The sequence below is a fragment of the Callospermophilus lateralis genome, unplaced genomic scaffold, assembly GCF_048772815.1.
Source record: "Callospermophilus lateralis isolate mCalLat2 unplaced genomic scaffold, mCalLat2.hap1 Scaffold_113, whole genome shotgun sequence".
In the NCBI taxonomy this organism is placed as follows: Eukaryota; Metazoa; Chordata; class Mammalia; order Rodentia; family Sciuridae; genus Callospermophilus; species Callospermophilus lateralis.
In genome coordinates, this window is record NW_027511570.1 from 3,877,308 (window position 1) to 3,885,512 (window position 8,205).

Here is an 8,205-nt window from a genome sequence, read left to right on the forward strand (position 1 = left end):
ATGGAAGAAATGCGTCAATAAATCAAGTATTTCAGTTATATTTATAAAAAAGCACTACTAGTTTTATTATTTTCTTTTGAATCTTATGAAAATAGTACAGCACCACTGAATTCAGTAGTTTAAAACTTGTAATTGAATATATGTTATTATAGTGAATACTTTTTTATTTTATTTACACATTGGTAGATGGGTGGCTAAGCAATTTCTATCATTTCAAAATTTTACAGAGCTGTGAAACTATGATATTTTGGTACAAAAATCCTTAAACTGGGGTCTTAGCACTCACAGTATTCAGTTAATTTACTTGAGTACAGTATGAGAATTTCAGAACCTATGATAATCCTCAGTGTATCAGGGTAAGAAGAATTTTGTTTACTTTTATTTTTATTTCCAATTTATCATAGACCAATATTCCGTTTACACAGTTTTCAATGAGGCAAAGGTAAGAATAAGTGTAATTCTTGCTATTTGTACAAATATCTAAATAAGTATATTAAAATTGTTCATTTGTGTTCATTTTAATATTCTTATTTGGGTAATGTGGATAAAACAAAATATCATTCAAACTGAATGAACCCAGTGATGGATGATGAGATTTTATATATGTTATACATAATAATGCAAATGATAACATGATATCACAATTCTATCTATAGTAATGGCTCATGCTTTAGAATGCTTAGGATGAAATGTAGTCCTGATAATCAATAATTATTTTTAAATAAAAAATTACAACTTTGCTTCAATTTTTATTTGTGTATCTTAAAGAGACTCTTACAAACTATTCATTAAATTTCTTTTTTCTCAGTGTAAACTGATGTATTTATAGTAATATTATAAGATTATTTGAAAAATAAATGATACAAAAATAAATGGTACAATATTTCCTTTATAGTAATATTATAAGAATATTTGAAAATTAAAACTAAATGATTATAATTATAATCTCTTACAAAGTGCTTGATATAAAGTGAAGGGAAATATAGATTAAATTGAGTCTGCTTAATAAAATCCTTTCCCATTATTTTCTTGTCCTTAAAGATAAATCTTGGCAATATCTAACCAGTTGCTTTTGTTATGCCCATTTAGAAGAAAAAATAATTTGATTTTCCATTTTTTTCAAAATCAGTAAATTTTTCTTTGTACTTATTTTTCTTTTCATTTAATCTAAAATATATAGAATAGAAATACTATACATGAAACTAAATGTCTCATACATTTTTACTATTTTAATTCTTAAAAATATTACTAATGGATAAAAATAGTGGCAATTTAAAATGTTGACCTTGAAAGTGAAATATTTTCCTGATAATATACAGGTCATTAGGTCAATTTTTATTTTAGGTTTTATACTTTTTTTGTAAAACTGTATGTAATTTCCACTTCTAAAATGATAATTGAATCATTGATTAAATATTTTGTGATTGGTTATTTTTCATTTTTATTACAGGCTTGAGTTTACAAAATAGGATTCAAATTACATAATACACCACAATAACAAATTCATAGATCAAAATTATGGCAAATCTATCAGGATTATAAGCTGCTTCGGAAAATCAAAACACCTGTTCAGAATTTTATGATTATACTTATTACTGCTTATTTGGAAATCAATTTTACATCGAAACAATATTCTGTTTGAATTTTCACAAACAAATTTATATTTATTGAAATAGTACCAGTCTTTTAAGAAAGTTATGATTTTTAACTGATGTTGGATTTGTATTTTTAAAATACTTGCTGATAGATATTAAGATTCTTCATTCTGAAACTCTTTTCAAAATAAATGTGCTTGGCTACAATTATATATAATTTTCGTCTGGGTAACAAATTTATGCCATTAAATATTTTTCTAATTTTTACTACTAAAAAAAGAAAAACACAATTGGAATAATAGAAGTTACATGACATTTTATATGACCTGGTAACTGAGCTCCCCCAGAAAGCAACAGCCACAGTGCTAATGAGAATATATATACATATGTGTAGATATATTTAGCAACATGACTTGACCATTTTAAGCTTAAATAATTTTTAAAAGTCATTGTGCTCTCTATAATGAATACTGAGAGGCATTTGTATATAAAAATTTAATGCTATTCATCAGGAAATCTTAATTCTTGTGAGTGTCCTGATAAAACATAGAAACTCATTCATCATTCAAAGTTAAGCAGGAGTTAGAGGTTAGGGTGTTTGTCTTCTCTGGTGGCAGGGCAGCTTCACACTCTCCCTCCAGCCTGACTTAGCTATCAATTTTCCTTTAAGATCAGCCAGCATTACATTGCTCTGTGTGCTGATACTATCTGAGATAACTTTGAAAAAAAGAACCACAGAAGCAAAAGCATGTGAGTAGAGCTTCCTGAATTTCTTGATATTTTCCTCTGTTTCATCCTAATGCATTTATAAAAAGTAATTCAAAGTTTTTGAGAAACCATAATATGGAATATGCTGACTACTGATTCAGAACAGCAAAAATTTTGGGAATCTACCCTTTTGGGTGTCCTTACCCATAGACATGGGTAAGGACAAAGTTCAAAGAAAAAAAAAAAACAACAACTGGATTTCATTTCCAATTGTGCTTTCCTTTAATTCAATATCTGGAATTCCAGCAAGTTTCTTACAGATTCATCTAAATCTAATTATTCAAGCATATTACCTAAAATTTTTAAAACAATCATGTTATGTTAAATAACAAGAGATGGGGGAAAAGCTTGAGTATAACTATAGGCAATTTGTTACCTAGCACAGACAAGTTTCTTCTTCATTCATGTTTCTACTCATATTCCTTTCAGACAGTTATCTTCAATATCTGATTTCTGGTTGTGATTCTACCCCATGAATATTTGTGAAAGATGGAAATATTTGTAAAATCATAAGTATGTATTCAGATATACTATCTCCATTCACTGTTCTTGAAATTATTTTAAAAATCTCTGTTCACATTTTTAAGTCTCATCTTTACTAAGTACTTATCTTCACCAAGAGAGCAAAGCATAATAATATTTAAAAAAAATAAAGGGGAAGAAGAGGAGGAGGAGAGGTGGGAGCGTGGACTTCTAAAATTTCGAAACTAGATTGAAAGAGAACATTGAGAAGACAGGAAACTAGAGTAAATATTAGGAATATAAATGTTGATAAAATTTTCTAATAGGAACTACATGAATATAAGCTTTTAAGCAAAAAATTGAAGAGGTACAGAAAAACATGTAAATCATGAAAATAAGTTAGGGTGTTTGTCAGATTATAGAGACAAATACTTTTATGATACATTTTTTTCAATTAAGTTTTTGCTGGGTCTTATCATGAGCTCAGTTAATATTTAAAGATAAAGGTTGAAAATGTCTTCTTTTAGCTTAAGTATTGTATATAAGTAAATTATGTACAGTTTTATTCATTCTGTTATCAACCAAAACTAATAATGGTATTTCTTATGGTAAAACAGCCACCTGTCCTTGTGTTGTACTGCACAGTTGTCCCTCTGTAATCATGGGAAAGTGGTTCCAACCTCTACCCTCCACACACAAACACCAAAATCTGCTGGATTTCAAGTCCTTTATATACAGTAGGTTTATATGTTTATATGACTTACTGCACATCCTCCTGTATACTTTTAATCATTTTTACATTATTTATAACATCCCACAAAATATATTGTTCAATATTGTTTAGGAATTACTGTCCAGAAAAATTGTATACTTGTTCAGTAACGATTCCTTTCTTCCCAAATATTTTCAAACACATCATGCATTGAATCTACAACTACATAACCCACAGGTATTCAGGACTGATTGTACTTCAAAGGTCATATAGTATTACAATTATGATATTGAATGTTATAATTTTCTACATAAATACAAAATTTAAATAACCTCATGTTACTATATCACATTTCATATTCTATTATGCCAAATCATACAATAATTTATTTAATTCATCAGATGGCAATTAAGAATATTTTTAGTACATGATCAACACTGTACTAGATGTTCTGAATATGATGCCAGATATCAAATTTGATGTTAAAAGTCTAATATCCAAAGGTAAGGACTAAACAAACAGTCCCTTAGTGAAATTTTATTCTAATGTAGAAAGCATATAATAATTGTTAACGACACAAATAGCTCTACAATTATAATAAAAGTTTTCATGAAGAATGCTCAGTGTCAATTACAGCACAAAATATGCAAGGTCAGAAAGATTATGAAACTTACCAGAAAAAGATGCACTGAAACTAAGACTTCATAGATAAGGCAGAGCTACTTTGGAAAAGAGGGGAAGGATAGACACTCCACTGAGAGAGAGAAAGCAAATATAAGGCCTCTGGAGAGGAGGAATAAGGGTAGGTGTTGGAGATTAAAGTCAGTGTGCCTGCAACCAAGAGCTACAGCAAATGTGTGGAGTTAAGGTGGCTGGAGCCAGTAGGCAGAAGCCCAGTGAAAGCAGAGTGCTTGAGTCTTTGAAGCAGGGCCATAATATGATGAGACTGAGATTAGGAGAAAAGAATCCCATTTATGGTTCCATTTCAGTAGAGAGAGCAAACTGGAGAGTAGGCAGGTGTCCCAACTTGGCAGCAAGCAGCTATTTCAAGGCCGTGAGAAAGGTGCTGATGGCTCTGGCAGACATAAAGAAAACTCTGGCCTTTGGGGGGGGGGTTCCAGAAAGAAAAGTTTTTAAAATTTGTTTTATTTGAATATGTGAGAGGGACAGTAATAAAAAAGCTAATCCTTAAGTTTTAAATTGATTATCTGGTTTGTTGAATATAATATTCAGTAACAGAGAGATATTGGAATAATGATAATAATTTGGGAAAACAAAACAATCCCTAAAATCTGAATAGACATCTTTTTATACAACAAAATAAGTTTTGAAATTAAATCTCTGAAAATCTCTCTCTCTCTCTCTCTCTCTCTCTCTCTCTCTCTCTCTCTCTCTCTCTCTCAGTTTGCAATCAAGCTGGGATCCACAATGATCAATGAAGCCAAAGACACTACAGAAATTCACAGTAACCACACACAGACAAAATAATTTTTCTATTCACTGTGTGTGATCCATTCTTGTTTTGTTTTGCACTTTAACACTTTTGAAATTTGAACACATCTAACATCAGATAATCAACATTAATATCTATATACTTTTTTATGTTGTATTTATTGTTTCCTTTTTTCTTGAAGAATTGCCCTTCAAAATAGGAAATATCTAAAAAATGAGTCAATTGAGAACCAAGAAAATCAATTATTCATTGTCATTCAATTAAAAATGATGACAATAGAAATCACCAACTGTATTTACTTAGATGCTGTATTGAAAGACATTTAATATTAATCGCCATAATGTTAAGAAAAAAAATGTTATTTTAAGCTATGATTGTATTTGGTAAATTTAGAAAACTACCCATATGTTCATTACTAAACACTATGTTTAGTAATATTTTTAGAAATATTTTAATCACATTAAATTGAGTCTACATTTTTCTACTATTTGGGTGATGTTCAACTTCTTTAAAATTTTTCTGATAATAATATTTCCCCAAAGGGTAGATCCAACACAGCTCTACTATCTACTATCATATTTAAAAAAAAATTAAGTTTTAATTTGTTCTATATGACAGCAGAATGCATTACAATTTATATTACACATATAACCACAATTTTTTTATATTTCTGGTTGTACAAAGATGGTGAATGATATGGACATCATTACACAACATAGTTTTAATGCAGACATGGTCCTGTAGCCATGTATTATTCTGTTTTGCTTTTATTTATATGCTCAAAGTTCCTTTTGTCTTGTAGAATCATTTTCTTTGATTTTATAAATTGACTTATGATTATAGAGAGAAATTTTATGTGAGAGGCATCAAAGTGTTTTCTATTAATTAGGTCATTTACAATATACCATCCATTTTCTTTTACCCCCGAATTACAGAATGAAGGCAGAAGGTTAAGGAATGATCTAATTTTCATGCAGTTCATCATACCAGAGTCAAGGGGAAAAAAAGGAAAATTTCCTGCACATGTACCTTATTTCTTGACATATGCAGCAATTCCATTGCTCACTTATGTTTTCTCCAAATTTAGTAATTTGCACAATATTCTTGAGTAGATTCCCCTCCTCAACAAATCTTTTCCCACTAACCTACATCTTATCTTTCCAACTTTCTATCAGTCTCAGTAGCTGTCCAAAAATGAATCATTCCTCTGTATTCTACACAATCTGGTTCTTCCAAAGTGAATTCAGACTCATTCATTTAAATCTCATCCTTAACTATTTTAAAACAAAGTAAAAAATTAAATAAATACAACAATGCATTAGGTTTACAGTTTCTTCCTCTGGCTGTTCACATGTCTTGTCACATGTCTTTGGTCAATATTCTCTGTGTTTGCATTCTTACATTTCCAATGTTTCATTAACTTTGGAAATTGTTTAAATCTACCCTCTTCCTTCTGTTTTTATCACTTATGCTAAGGTTATTTCCAAACTGCATCAACATGTTGTGTTCTGTCTCTAGCATTTACCTTTGCAGATCTTCTCTCCTAGTAGTACTTGATCCTCTGAACTTTGTTCCTGCATTCACTGTTGTAATCCAAAGCGTCATCACTACTTTCTGCAATGGCTTTTTAACTGAACTTCCTTCCATTATATGCAAGCTCTAGCTTATCATTTCTCCTAAAATTGCCAGACAGAGCTCTCTATGCCACATGTCTTATAATGCTTCCTATCTGTTTAAAAACCACTGGGATCCATGTATTATTCTTAGTTTTAAACTAAGCAGTTGTATGAGTTTTTTTTCCTTGAAGATGATTATGCCAAAATATCCTTTTTAAAAGACTTTTCTAGCAACCTGCTATTGTCATTTATACACTGAAATACAAAGTCTAATTTGCCTTTCAAGAATATAGATTAGATTTAGTGACTCACTTCTAATGAATAATAAGTAGTGAAAGAACATGGTATGATTATAAGACTGGGTTATAAAAGACAAAACATACAATAGAACCCAGCATCAACCAGAACAGATTCTAATCACAGTCCCAGTTGAGGTTTCAAGTGACAGCCAGCATCATCTACCTGCCCAACAACTGAATACTGGGGACTACAGAGGATTCTGAGTGTTGTTACTAAGTAGAGTAGAGGTGAATTTTACCTGCCATGCCCTATTCAAAAACCAGATTTCTAAATGTTTTCATTGTTTTAAGCCACTAGGTTTTGGATTTTTATTTCTTATATAAACATAAACAAACAACAAAGAAATCTTAATTTTTTTAACCAGTCACCTTTATTTGGTGTTAATACTCAGGATATGAAAGAATTCAGCCATGAGGCCACTTTCATACTGGAGGCAGTCCCAATCAGGAGTACATAGTATACTCTCCAAACTGACGCCTCTTCATTGGTACTTGCATCACCACTCATGCTTGAGGTACTGTTATGAAAGGCAGTAGCTGAAAAGCAGCATGCTGCCATCACCATGTTGACACCTGCAATGCTCCCCTTCTTCACGTTGACGTACTTGTAACACTGGTAGTAACCTCTCTGAAATGCTCACCCAATGCCTTTAGGGGAAAAATCCCACATCAATATCCAGCTTGGGCACTCGCCTAGTTTGACATCCATGCGTTTCTTCTCTTTCACTGGCATGACTAATGTCATCCTAAAATCTTAGTGTCTGCTGAGCCAGGCCTTGTAAGGTTCTTATCTTAATCTTTAACCTAACCTTCCACTCCATATTGCATACATAGCTTGAATTATATTAAACTGTCTGCACTTGCCCATAGATACTATATTTTTAGACACTGAAATATTTGAAGACATAAGACCTTAGGAAAGTTCTTTCTGAACACTTCCTAACAATTCTTCCATTTATGGAGAAAATACTATTAGTTAAGATTCAATTCTTGACACCACTTCTCAGTGCCTTTCCATAATCCCCAGTTTGCATTAGAAATCCATTTCTCTCTTTTACCTTAACATCAAATATAACTTGTGTTGGATTAATAGCAAAATGGATAAATGCTCTGTAAGTGTAGTTCATGCAATTAACACATACAATCTATCAGAATATGATCATCAAAATGTTGTAAATTATTTGTTACATTTATAGGAAAAGTCAGCCTTTCTAGCTAGTATTAATTTTACAAGCTAAAATGTGAGCTGTCAGTAACAACTGAAGCAGTGTTAGCTCTGCTCTATTTGTTTTTATTCTTT

The 8,205-nt window shown here is 30.9% G+C and overlaps 1 pseudogene; it reads right to left on the reverse strand.

Annotated features, from left to right (window-relative positions):
- Positions 1 to 7,402: 7,402 nt before the first annotated feature.
- On the reverse strand, positions 7,403 to 7,650 carry LOC143386136 (ATP synthase F(0) complex subunit f, mitochondrial pseudogene; annotated as a pseudogene).
- Positions 7,651 to 8,205: the final 555 nt, after the last annotated feature.